General features: G+C 40.0%; 1 protein-coding gene across 1 annotated transcript in view; it reads left to right on the plus strand.

Moving 5' to 3' along the window:
* SORCS3 (sortilin related VPS10 domain containing receptor 3) overlaps positions 1-14,417 on the plus strand; it is a 506,985-nt gene that overhangs the window by 330,652 nt on the left and 161,916 nt on the right. The gene's annotated exons all lie outside the window — the stretch shown is intronic.

Genomic DNA, 14,417 nt, shown 5'->3' on the forward strand with positions numbered 1-14,417 from the left:
ATTCAAAGTGTGTTTCATGGACCAGCAGCTCAGCATCACCTGGGAAGTTGTTAGACACTCAGAATCTCAGACAACACTTACTGATCAGGAGCATATAACATCTTCCCAGGTGATTTAATGTGCACTTTAAGTTGGAGAAGCACTGGCTAGAGAGCTCCATGAGAAGGTCATGGCCAGATGCTCTTAGCTATGTACCAATCTCCCTTTTTTTTGAAAAAAAAAAGAAATATTTTATGTACCTATTCTAAAAGGCAGTATTTCTTGAAATGTATTCTGTAGAACACTACACAAAATGCTTCTCTTTTCCTCAGTCTTTCTATGTTAGAATAACTTTAAGTACTGATGATCCAACTCTACCCTCTAAAGACTCAGGATTCAGGTTTGGGTATTGGGAAGCCCCCAGTGAAGAAGCCTGCCGAACTTGAAGTTGTTTATTTCTATGCTTATTTCACTACGGAACCTTTATCTCATGTCACACCAGATAAATCCTTCAGAACAACTTCTGGGGAGCGCATTTTGCAAAAAGCTTTTATAGGCGTGAATGCATGTTCCACATGGAACATGAGCCCTGCCCCTAATCAGAAAGTGTCTCTATTGATCAGTGTTGCTTTATACATCCATACTATTTTTGCCTTGGTTGTGACAAGGTAAACTTGGTTTGGTATAATTTTGCCTCTTCCTAGTCCTTGCTCTAAAGTGAAATGCTTTTTACTTGTATCTTGCTTTTATTTCAGTGGAGGTGAAAGTCAAAGAAATAGAGATTAGGAAACATGCACTAAAACATATGATATGCTTAATTATATGCTTAATATAAAAGTAAAACAAAATTCACACTGTTTGAAAGTGGTACCTACTCCATGTCTCTTTTGAATACCTTAGTATAATTCCCTTAAAAAGTCAGGATATGGCCACTTATGGCCTGCACAAGAGAGGGGTGGGTGTGTTGTCTGTGTGGCAGGGAGGTGGTGGTCATGAGTACCTTGTACATATAAACACCTACACCAATGTCTTTGGAAAGAATGGCCTCATCTGATGCTGTCTATACCCACAAAACTATGCTCTGAATTAAAAAATAATTTCCGAAGCATCCTGTGAACACCAACTGTGTTTTATACACACAGGTCAGAGTTCTGGGAGAGCAAAGGAAACTGGATTATAGCTCTTGATTCAATGCCCTGACTATCCCTAGTTATTTTGTCCTTTCAGACCAACTAGTATTTGGTCTGTAACTATTGTTACAATTATTATTTGGTCTGTATTGAAACAATTAAGATTTCTCAATAGACGAAGGCAGAAACAGGGAATACTTGTTTCTCTAATATTCCAGCTGTAGAACCATAGCCTTCTGCTCAATCTGGACAGTGTCTCAGTGTCAGTGTGCTGTCACTCACATCCCCATGAACAAACTCTTTTTGTTTATTTGTGTGTTTTTTTGTTAATCTTCACCCAAGGATATTTTTCCATTGATTTTTAGAGAGAGTAGAAGGGAAAGGGAGAGACAGAGAGAAACATTGATGTGAGAGACACATTGATTGGTTGCCTCCTGCATGTACTCTGACCAGGGCCAGGATGGAACCTGCATTCAAGGTATGTGCCCTTGACCGGAATGGAACCCGGGACTCTTCAGTCCAAGAGCCGGCGCTCTATCCACTGAGCCAAACCAACTAGGGCACGAATGAACTCTTGAAATAGTAAGGCAGTCAGCTAACTAGGAAGTCACGTTGCTGGAGAAGGAAAGTACAACAAGCTGGATAAGGCTTGTCATTGTTTCTGAAGGAAATTGAGTAGAGGAGGGGCTATGCTTTCCTATCTTTGCAAAGAGCAAGAAGAGACTCCTCCAGCTGCTGCCACCCTCCCCCTTCCTTTGTGTAGCAGAAGGAATAAATCTCTAGGTCCTGATAATTCTGTTTCATCTCTCCTCCACTCTGTGCCACTTTCATATATGTCCCATGGGGAAATATAAAAGTTAGTGCCTGTGCTGGCTAGCCAAGTGGTAGCTGAAGACTCAATTTCTGTAATTATCGCTTCTTTGTTTCTGATGTGTAATTGCTGTGATTATTCTTTTAGATGTCTAGAAGGGAGTTGCAAAGAAGCATTCTATCACACAACACAGCAAGTCTTCCTAAAACTCATTGCTCTGTATCTGTTTCTCTAAAATCCCAATCATCATGTTAGTTATTTCTTATTTTTTCCCTTCTCTTTCCATGGGCTCTTGGTCACATAGGTTTATTGTCCACGGGTCATTCCTTCCAGAGCCCCTCTGTACTATAGTCTCTTCCCTCTTTACCTCCCCATCTCTGACTTTCAGCAAATCAATGTATTACCCCTTAGGTGAATATCCCTTAAAGCATCAAGGAGGGACAATTGGTAATAGGGTTTAATACTTTTGGTGTAACCACCACTAGAAGGGGAATAATTACATTAAAATATATACATTTTGAGTATTTTAATGCCTATCATTAAATATATTAACAAAGTTGTAAGTATCAGTCTACTTATAGTGATATTTACTTCCTGCTTGTGGTAGGTAGCCTCCAACATGGCTCCTAATGATCTCTGGCTTCTGGAAGCCATGCCATTGTGTCATCCTGTCCCTTAAAGTTTAGGCTAAATTTAGTGACTTGCTTCTAGTGAATAGCATGGGGTGTAGGTGATGAGATGTCACTTCAGACAGTGGTATCCTTTTTTGCTTGTTTGGTCAAAGCAAACTGTCATGTTTTGAGTTGCCCTATGGAGAGGCCCATGTGGCAAGTAACTGAGGAAGGTCTCTAGCCAATAGTAAGTGAAGCACTGAGGGTCTCAGCTCAAAGCTTAGTTCCATTTAGGAACAACCGAGTCCTGCTGACAATCATGTGAGCAAGCTTGGCAGTAGATCCTCTGCAATCAGGCCTTCAGATGAGACAGCAGCCCTGGCAAACACATTGACCCAAGTCTTATGAGAGACCTTGAGGCAGAGACACCCAATTGGGTCATGCCCAGATTCCTGACCCATACAAACAGTGAGATCATAAATATTTGTTGTCTGGAGCTGCTAGGTTTGATGGTAATTTATCACACAGAAATAGATAACCAATACAACTCACCCTGATCATTATTTTTTGCTTGTTTATTTTTGAACATAAGGTAACTGCTTCTGTCATGGATCACTTCCCCCATTTTTCTCTACTGGTATCAACTCCCAGATGTTGACCTTTGCTAATTGTTTGGGTCTACCTTTTCAGTAGGGAAATACCATGATGTCCTGAGTTTCTTGACATTTTGATGCTCAGGTTCTATGGGCTTTAATGGTTGAGTAACAGATCTCAGAGCCTTATCCTCTGTCTGAATGAAGCTAATTTAATGTACTGTCATTGTCTGATCTTATTCTACTGTATTCTGTTATGTTCTATTTGTACTCTACATTTTGATGGCAGGATGGCATTTTCTGAGAATACTGCTAATTCTGAGTGTGTGTGTGTCTTTGTATATATGTGTGTGTACATAACCATATAGAGAAGTGCTAATTTCCCTTAAAACACAAACATTCCTTGTGTCTTGATCCTAGAGTTAGCCATCTCAGTCTGGTAGCAGCTGTGGGTGTAGAGGACATAGGGCAGAGATACAGAGCTGTAAATGGGGAATGATTACCTTGAGATAAAGTGGTTGGAGTGAACCCTCTTGTACCTTTACCTCAATTTAAACTCTATAGATATCACCTGCTCTTAAATACATTGTAGGTTTTGCTGAAAAAAAGGGGCTCCATCTATTCAGCCAGAACTCATTTAGACCTAAGACTAAGGCTCCTGAAGAGCCACGTGCCAAGTCATCCTTAGGCTATTAATGCATTATCCACAACAGAGACAGAGTTAAGGAATAGGCAGAATGGCTGGAGATTGCTTCCTGGAAAATCAAGGCCTTTTCAAACAAAGTTAACATTATGGGCTGAAATTTTGAAGCTGTCTCTAAATGTGCATCTACAATTTTGCAAACACAGTCGTTTGCAATCTCGGGTAATAGGATTTAGGCATCGACCTGATATAAGGGATCCGATTTAAAGGTCCTTTGCAAACCAGGGTATGCCACAAATAATATTTAATTCAGCTCTCCCTTGCATTTTTAAAATGGTGAAGCAATTTAAAAATACATTACATTCAAAATAATACATGCAAGGTCAAGAGGGGAGATGTGAAAGCTCTGCAAGCAGAAAGCGGTTTCTCTTTTGCTGGTGGGGGCTGCTCATGCCGTTACGTCTGGTTGCATTTTGGTCTTGGAAGAGCTGTCTTAATACTAAGAGTAAAAGGCAATACTCAGAATTTACACACGGTAAGTCTTCCAGTGCACTGAGGAAGGCAGAATGCTCACCTTCTCCTTGGATGCCAGCGAGATGTGCTAGACTCATGTGATAATTATGCTTAGCACATGTCAGTTCTATGAGAGAGGAGAAATCAGGAGGTATATATGTATACATGTAAGCTATGTACTTAATGACTTCTTTACTATGAAAAGAAGGGGCCATATTTGACTCTGCCTTGGGAAATCTGAAAAGATTGGTGTGTATTAAACATGGATTCAAAGATCCACTCACCTAATTCATGCAACAGAAATTCCTAGATGAAAATGGAAACACGATCCCATTCTTCCTTTTCCCTGATTTTTTGTGAGTGTCTCCAGAATCAGAGACATATGCTTTTTAAATGCTTTTTCTATGTGGGTGGTTATGTGAAGAACACGAGATCGATCTACGCAGCTCAGAGACAGTTGACTCTCATTGATGATAAACTTTCCGAGGGAAGCAAATTTAATTGTTCTCATAGTGGATGAGATTTATAAACTAGTTTTAAACATTTAAGAAAATGCAGAAAAAGAAAATAATGATCTATAATTTTGCTGCCCAGAAAACATCACTTAAAAATTTAAATATATCTTTCAATACTTTCCTCCCATCATAATATAATGATTTTGTAAACATATTTAAATTTTTATCACAGCCCAGACTACTAAATTTTGTAGTCTTAAAAAATAAACTTGAACATATTTTATTGATTTCAGAGAGGAAGAGAGGGAGAGATAGATATGAACATCAGTGATGAGAGAGAATCATTGATCGGCTGCCTCCTGCACACCCCACACTGAGGACTGAGCCTGCAACCCAGGCATAAGGCCTGACTGAGAATTGAACTGTGACCTCCTGGTTCATAGGTTGATGCACTGAACCACACCAGCAGGGCTAAACTTGAACATATTTTATGCCATTCTCTATACTTTCTAAACATAATTTAGAAATTGCAGTTACTTGCATTGTATTCTAATTGGTGGATATACAGTAATTGAATAACTGTCATCATTTAACATTGATCTTGCTTCTAAAACTTTACTATTACAAAAACCATTGGAATGTTGTTATGAAAACCTTAAGTAATTATTTGGTCAAGGTCTGATTATTATAACTTTTGAGGGTAGACTACCAAAACAATATGTCTATAAGTATTGTCATGCTAAATTGTTCTCCAGAAAGTTTATACCAGTTTCCACTTCAACTATTAAAATACCATTTCACTACATCTCATATCAATTCAATTTAAAAAGTAATCTAATTTCTTATGCAAAAGTGGATCTCCCTTGTTTTAATTTGCATTTCTTATCAGATCAGTGAGTTTAGACATGTTTTCATATATTTATTAGCCATTGTATTTCTTTTATGTGACCATCTGTTCTTGCTCCTTTTTTATTATGCGTTCTTCATAAGGTCTCTAATTTTTTTCAATATTGTACCCAGTTTGTTCTTTGGATTTTAATTATCTTATGATTTTTAACATACTTTTTAGTTTAAAAAAATTGATGAAATCTTTTTACTTTTCTCATTACAATTTTTCTGTTACTTGAAGTTCAGATAGTACCCTCAACCTATAATCATGTAAATATTATTGGAAGTTTTCTGATTTATAATGCTGCTTGATTAACTATATAGCTATACTATGCATACTATTTATATATTACATATATATTAGTCAATCATATCAGGCATAAAAATACTGTGCTTTCTCCTACATTATGCTTCAGAAAACCTCACACCATTATTTCATTGTGATTATATCATCATTTAATTATTTTAATAATATTGTCCATATTGATGGATATTTTTAGAATTTGTGGGATTTCTATTTACTATTTCTAGTAAAATGAAATCCAGTGAACATGTCCCCGCTTAATTATGTTCCCATATTTTTAATTGTTTCATTTGATGGTTTCCCATAGAGGAAACTGGTCATTAGTTGGGTACTCTTGATGTAGGTGGCATTTTTCAGCTTCTATTCTAATGGATTGGTTGGTCCTCTGTGCTGAGCTGGACCGCACTGTGTTTAATTATTGTTTATAACACAACATAGTGTCCAGCTGGGCAAATCTCCTTCCTGTAAACCATAATAAAATAAAACAAAAATAAATAACCAGCTTCCTTGTCAAAATATTCTTGGCTTTTCATACCTATCCATTCATCCAGATGAATTTGGAATCACTTTGTCATGTTCCCAAATCTCCCAATTCCCCCACCCAATAAAGCAACTATTGATCAGAATTATAGCAAAGCTACACATTCATTTGGAGAAAATGGAATCTTTTTCAATACCCAGTTTCATTTTTGACTATATGGTTTGTCTTTCCTTTCCTTCCTCTCCTGTGTGTTCCTTGGTGAAGTTGTATAGTTTTCTTCATATAATCCCTATGCAGTTTCAACTAATATTATTTCTAGGAATTTCCATGTTTGGTGCTATATTAAATAAAAATATTTTGCACAAAGCATCCTTCTTCAGCCTGGTATTACTGAACTGGGTAGCCATGAGGTGTAGCTGTAGTTTGCCTATATGAGTACATAGTTAGCACCCTAAGATTCTTTACCTTATAAAGAAAACATTTTTTATAAACTTCAAGTGATTGAAGAGTGTGATGTGACTAGTGGGGTTTAGGGACCTAAATAGGAGGAGAGCTCTCCCCTTTATAGCTGTGTGACCTTGGGCAATTGTTTTTATCTCTGTGCCTGATGCCCCACCACCAATCAGAAAGGACACCAACTGGTATTCCATGCCATTGCCTCCTGGCTGAATGTCAGTCTTCTCAGCCTGGCACATAGTAAGCACTTAATAGATATTAGACATAAAATTAATAATGAGACAACTTACAAATGAGAGGATCATTGGACAAGATGACCATCCTCCTGAATTTGGTGGCAAATAGCTCTTTGCATCTCACTGAAGCAGGTTTAGTAGGTCTGAATATTTTTCCCCTCCACAATCAAATTCCTTTGCCAAATGGTCAGTGTTTGTATTTCTGATGTGTCTTTCCAGCTATCAGCATATGTCTTAGTATTATATTTATTAAAACTATTTTAGAGAAAATTATTTCTGGCTTGATGTTGGTAAAAATAAATACAATTCATAAGACCATGAACTAAATATTGTGTTGTATCGATCACGTGTGCTTTAACAGATGTGACGCAAATGTTGAGACAAATCCATGATTACTGAAGGACCACGGCCAGAACTGAAAAACACCAAAAGAATATTAGGGGATGTTCTATGATTTCTCAGGGGATGGAGGGTTCGAGTTAGCCTGGTAAGCCCATCACAGGAGAATTGGAGAATCTTTAAGAGTGGATTGAATTGGTGAGTAAGAAAGGGAGACAGGTAATCCTGGGAAGGGGAATAATTAGAAAAAAGCCCAAAGTCATGGTATGTTTGGAGAGAAGTGAATAGGTCTGCTAGAATGGGATTCTCAGCTTCAGCATTTTTGACATTATTTTGGCTGGATCATTATCCTGTGCATGGTATGAGCTTTAGCTGGATCCCTGGTCTCTGTTCCATACATTCCCACAGCACCCCCTAAGTTGTGCATATGTCTCCAGATATTGCCAAATGTTCTGTGAGGGGCAGAATAGCCTCCACCCCCTGCCACTGAGAACCATCATGCTAGAAAAATAGCATTTGCATTGAGAAATGGGGGAATGAAAGTAGGGACACAAACTAGATTTAGATTGTGAAAGTGGTTTAGACTTGTCTCTAAACCACTTCTGTGAAAGTGGTTTAGACTTGTCTCTCTAAGTAACAGAGGGTATTTTCCTTTGTGCAAGGAAATGACATGATGGTCATGTTTCATGATTTATTGACATTTGGCACTTTCCTTGACATGTTCAAGTTCATTTATGTGCAACTTCCCGTCAATAGATAAGGTACTGATTTTTCTCATCACAGATGCAAATCTTTTTTTTTTCCATTGAATTTGATTTAGAGAAAGTGGAAGAAGGGAGAGAGTGAGGGACACACAGAGAGGGAGACACATTGGTGTGAGAGACACACATCGATTGGTTGCCTTCCACACTTGCCCTGACCCGGCTGGGGATGGAATCTGCAGTCCAAGTACATGCCCTTGACCAGGAATCAAACCCGAGACCCTTTGGTGAGAGGGCCCATGCTCTAACCATGGAATAACACCGGCCAGGGCACAGATACAAATCTTTTAAAGCATCCTGATCCCAAGTTCCATTCTCCAATGAAAAACTTTAGATTTTTCAACAAGTATACACCTAATATATGTTTTTAAAAATGACACATTTTTGTTTATATTTTAATTGATACAACATTAAAGGATTTTATTAAACTAAAGACTTAATCATTTTAACACAACACCTTTTATTCTTCCTTGCTCTCTTCTAATTTTTGTAGACATAAGTCATTTCTCACTAAATTATAATTATATTATGTCCCCATTTTATGCCTTCTTTGTTTTACTTATACCAACCCTAAATCATATTCTCTCTGTGTCATAAAGATCATTTTGAAGGTGGCAGAATATTCTACTCTCACTTATACTAAAGAATTATGAAAAAGTTAGAGTGGGAAGAACCCTTAAAGTTGATGATCTGGTCTAGAGATTTCTCCATCAGTGCTCTTGGGAGCTCTGGGGGCAGGGTGGGGTTGGGGTTCTGATAAATTGTCCCAGCGACCGTCTGATACAAGGAGAAGCCTATGGGTGCTTAGTGACCAGGTCCTTGGCCCTCCCATTTTTGCTTCAGCCAGAAATACTAAGCTTCTTAATTAGATTTATATATTAGGCTTCTGTAGAACATCACTTTTGAAGATAGAAGGCCATTTATGAAAGAAAGAAACAAAAATGTTTACAAAATCATTGATCTAGACTGTTGTTGTTTTTCCTCAGTTTCTACTGGTATTACAGTTTTCCGTTTATCTTTCCTCAATGATTACACCACCCTGAAATGTCCAACACCAGTGTAGACAGTGCTTGAATGGTTCAAGTCTTTATCAAACTCCCTAAGCCTATTGTGTTAGAGGTACCTTCTTCTCTATCCACGGGGCTTACCTTCATTTGTCAAAATCATGCCATATTCACATGGACATGATTTTGGCAATTTAAGTGCTAATTCAGGGAACCAGGTGTAAGAGAGGATATAAGGCTATGGTGATTGGGTTAGAAGAAATGGACCCTTTTATTTGTTTGGTGGTAAATGGTACTGAGGATCAGTTAATCACACTCTGGTTTTTGTTGTTGTTTGTTTTTTTCTCAATGGATGCCTACAACAGGAAATTCTTTTAGGAAGCTAGATTTTTCAGCTGTTCCATATTGCTTTTCAAAAATAACAGTTTTCCTCTTGCATAGATGTTTTATGTATATTTGAATCTAGCAACTGGCATTTGCTACCACCAATTATGGGACAATATTCTGATTCCAGAATCCATGGTGATTCTCCGTAAAGCCCTCCAAATCAGGACACATTCTTCCCCTTTAGTCACCCTACTCATCTGCTGTATGTAAAGGCAGCCTGGATGATGGATTAGTGGCACGCTCCGCCCCTTCACATCTCCCCGCTGGGCTGGCTAGCCCTGTCATAGTCAGACATTCTTCAACCTTTTTCCTAACAGAGTGGAGGAGAAGCCGTCAAGTAATTTGGGTAGAACCGTGCACAATGGAGGCTGAGAAAGAGCGCCCCTAGGGGATTTCTGCTCTGCCCATTCAGCATTTTGAATGAATTTGTGGAGACTAAAGCTTTGAAAAGGTCAAACCTCTGAACCAGTCTGATTTGTTAAAGGCACCAAAGTAAGCAATAATTGCCAAGGAGCCAGAACAAAAGCACTGGGGGGTTTATATTGGGATAGCCGTGCACTTGTCCCGCTGCAGCTGGGAATGAGAGGTCCAAGGTCCTGCTTCATACATTTTTTAGCCTCATTGTCCCCCTGTTTAACAAGTGTCATTGAAGGAAGTGACAGTGAAATAGAACAAAGGGAGCTGGGTTTTATGACTCTAGTTTTGTGGAGCATGAATTACCTAATTGGGGAACTATACCTCCTTTCTCTCTTTTCTTTTCTTTTCTTTTCTTTTCTTTTCTTTTCTTTTCTTTTCTTTTCTTTTCTTTTCTTTTCTTTTCTTCTCTCCTCTTCTCTTCTCTTCTCTTTTCTTTTTTTCCTTCCCTTCCCTTCCCTTCCCTTCCCTTCCCTTCCCTTCCCTTCCCTTTCCTTTTCTTTTCTTTTTATTCTTCTTCTTTTTTTAAATGTGAGATTTGTTAGGATTTTTCCAAAGCTGATATAAATTCAATAAATTAAGTAGAGAAAAATCTGTGACCCAATTGGAACTAATATGATGTAACATTGAATGTCAACTGAAAAAACAAACCAACCATGTACCAATGAATGTAAAAAGAAACAATGTAAAAACAATAACAAAAAAGCATTGATTATTTATTTTCCCCCAATCCACTGGTGAAATATAGTGGTTCCTTTTGCTTAGAAAAAAGTCTGTGACCTTGAGAGATTGAGGAGGAGGCAGGGATTCTGGCTGCTAGTTCTACTTCTGCCACTGGAATACCGGCCAGGCATTGGGGTGCCTCCGGCTTCCTATGTATTTATTTGCAGAATTGAAGGACTTACCAGCAGGTCTTGGAAGTTTGATCCAATGCTTTCATCCCAAGAGTCCACAATACTCTTGTAGCCTGGGTGTTGCTCTCCATCATTGGGTGGTGGCAGGAGAGGAAATCCTGTTCTCTCCTCTGATGGGGGAGAATTTTGTTTCTCAGATGATGGTCAAGGGAGAACCTGCAGTGGTTGAGCTGAGTTTGTTAAACATGCAAATTCTTTATCTGAATCTCTAGACCTGGGCATCAGGACTTTCCATTCTAACATTCTCCCAGAAATTCCTTTGTCCACTGAGTTTCAGAAACTAGAGCAGGTGGTTAGGCAGGTGTTTAAACCAGGGGGGCAAATCAGTAGGGTACCAAGTATTATGCTTTGAGTGGCACAGACTGGAACCCTTTACCAAAACCTTCTCCTTTCTCTGCAATATTTGAAATCCATAGTTAAAATCAGTGATGACATTGTAGTGGAAGAATATATTGCTATCTCCAGGAATCTTTTGAAAATGCATACAATCCAGGCAAAATGAGATAATATATTAAAATGTGCTTTGAAAGCTGTAAGACACTATTAAAATATTTTTAAAATGTTGTATAGATGTTAGTCATTATGAAAACAATACCTCTAGTTTTTATTAACACTGTAGCATGAATGAGGTTATTGATTTTATCAATGCTTATTTAGATGTGCTTACTGAGGAATTCCATTTCAGAGATGGCTTTGAGTCTCTTCTCTGTGAACAGAGTATACATACAAAGGGATGTAAGACAAGAGGTGTGTGTTGTTGTTCCAATTCTTAACTCTTTCTTAAGTAATTTAGACTTGTCATTTAACTCCCGGTGCTTTTTGACTACATATGCAGCGGTTACTTTCTCAACCCCTTGACTGTCAGATCATGCATGTGACTTACTTTCTTTAAGTTTAGCAGATGTGACCCAGGCAGAAGCTTTTAAAATGCCTGTCCGGTTGGGTGTGCCTCTGTCACCTTTGGCATCCCATGGTAGCTGTGTCAGTTCACCCCAGACTCCATAATGAACACATGGCGCATGCCTAAGCCCACATCTCCGTGAGGAGCCAAGCTCCACCCAATCAGAGCTTGGAGTGGACCTCCCATGGAGCCCAACCTAGACAAGCCAATGCCCAGCTGGTTCCTAGATGTTTGAGCAAATTAAATAACTGTTGTTGTGGGCCACTGAGTTTTGGGATGGTCCATTGTGCAGCAAAAGCTAATGGATACAGTAGGACAAAGAAGAGTCGAGACAAATGGACACATGTCTGATCAAAGGATGGCGAAGGGCCAAGAGAGAGGTACAACCTGAGATAGAGTGATAAGGGGAGGCAGCATCCATAAGGACTTCATGGAGGAGGTGGCATCTGAGAAGAAACTTAAAAGATGGGTTCGATTGCAACAGGCAGAACTTCTGGGTGTACTTGTGGGCCTTCTCATGTGATGTCATGGTGAGCATTTCAGGCAGAGGAAGGAGCAGTGGGAGAGCCTCAAAAGTGTGAGAACATGGGGCATGTTAGAAAATTGTTAATAGTTCAAGCTGTCATGAAGTTCAAGTTCTGTGCGTATAGGAGAAGAGACGCCCATAAGGCTGGAAAGAAGATTAAAGTGGTAACTTAGAGGTTTTCAATGCCAGGCTGAAGATTTTGCAGCTAGTGCGGTACACCCTTGAAGGGTTCTTCGCAGGGCCAGGCATGCTCAGGACTGGCCTTTAGGAAGGTCATTCTTGCAGTGGGATGAAGGGCAAATGAGAGAAGGAAGAGCTGGCGACCAGGTGGCCTATTAAATGGCTATTCCTTGGGGAAATGAGTACTGAAAAGAGGAGATGGAACTCCAGGAAATTCTAGAAAATGTGCTTTGCAATTAAACATGAAAATGAACATCTTGAAGAACAGGAAACAAATCCAAATCCTTCTGCCATCCTCGAGTGTTGTTTTCGATCTCTTTAATAACTAAAACCTCAAATTCTACTTGGAAATCAGTCAACAGGTTATAGTGACCACAGATTTATAGATTTTACAAATAAATGTTTAATGAGGGTTTAAATTCAGTGTATTATTTACCCACTTCCTGGAAAGCCATGCCCTGGACTTAGGTATAATTGTCCCCAGGGTAACAAGGATCTCAACACAAGGTTCCCTGAGTAGCTTTGCAGTTGTTTGTTTGTTTTGGGGGGTGGACATTGTAGGCAGTGTCCCCTGGGGAAGTAGACTGAGGTAGAGACTTGTGTGCAGGAGGTTTGTTGGCAGCTCCCAGGAATAGCATCTGCTTTGAGAGGTGAGGGATGTGGCATGGGCAGGGCAGAGGATGGGTGCAATGTGGTTGTGGCAGCTGATCCCATGGGAGCTGTGTGACTGGGAAGGGCCTTCAGAGATGCCCCGCCTTGAACTAAAAGACTGGGCCTTCATCCTGCACATGGACCAGCTATAAGATGTGGGCTACCCTGGGGAAGGGGTGGGACTTGGTGAGGTGGCTGCCACCAGCTGTGTTTGCACATGCTCAGTGAGAGGCTCACTGAGAGTCATCAGGTGTCCATACTTCCAACCCTGGGAGGGAATGTCTGGTGCAGAGTGGGTCAGGCGGCACACCACTGTCGTCACCACTGGATTCCCAATTTGTCTCCTTGCGCCTAAGAGGAAAATGGACTTTGATAATAATAGCAGTAAAGAACAATGCAATAATAAGTAAATAGCAATGATAATGCTAAGTTATTGAGGGCTTATGCTATGTCAAGCAATGTGCTGGATCCCTGGCATCCATTATTGCAATTACCTTTCTGACCAGTGTGCATGGAGAACAATGTAGTGTCCAGTGTGCGGGGTTGGCTGCAGACTGCCTGGGCTTGAATCATGGTTGTACTGCCTTTCAGCTTTCTAACCGGGGCACCCAGGGCCTCAGTTTCTTCATGTAATTAACACCAATAGTTATTGTTTCCATAGGTTGTGGCAAGTGTTATGTGAACTAGGAAATAATGGGGCTGGTTTTCCTGAGTTCAAAGGCCATACTGTCATGTTTAATTTTTGGTGCTTGTGGGAAGGTGGGCCAGGGAAGGCTGCTATGATAAGGACCCTGATCAGCTAGAGGCAGTTAGGTGTTTTGGGTGAGAGTCAGGGCTGAAAGCACAGTGAAAGAGAGAATCGTGTTAAGCAAGGGCGTGCAGAAGACTAGGAAGCTCAGAGTCAACCAAGGGCTGACCTCGTCCTAAAAAGAATGAAACCTGGGGAGTCTACCCTCATTTTATTGTACTGAACACCACCCTTGGAGGTGTAACTGAGAAAGGTCCCTGCATGTTAACTCTCCTCAGTGCCATAGTCAGTGGTCGGCAAACTGCAGCTCGCAAGCCACATGTGGCTCTTTGGCCCCTTGAGTGTGGCTCTTCCACAAAATACCACATGCGGGCACACATGTACAGTGTGATTGAAACTTCGTGGCCCATGCTCAGAAGTCGGTATTTTGTGGAAGAGCCACACTCAAGGGGCCAACGAGCCGCTTGTGGCTCGCGAGCCACAGTTTGCCGA

This window comes from Myotis lucifugus, unplaced genomic scaffold (genome assembly GCF_000147115.1).
Source record: "Myotis lucifugus unplaced genomic scaffold, Myoluc2.0 scaffold_162, whole genome shotgun sequence".
NCBI classification, from domain to species: Eukaryota; Metazoa; Chordata; class Mammalia; order Chiroptera; family Vespertilionidae; genus Myotis; species Myotis lucifugus.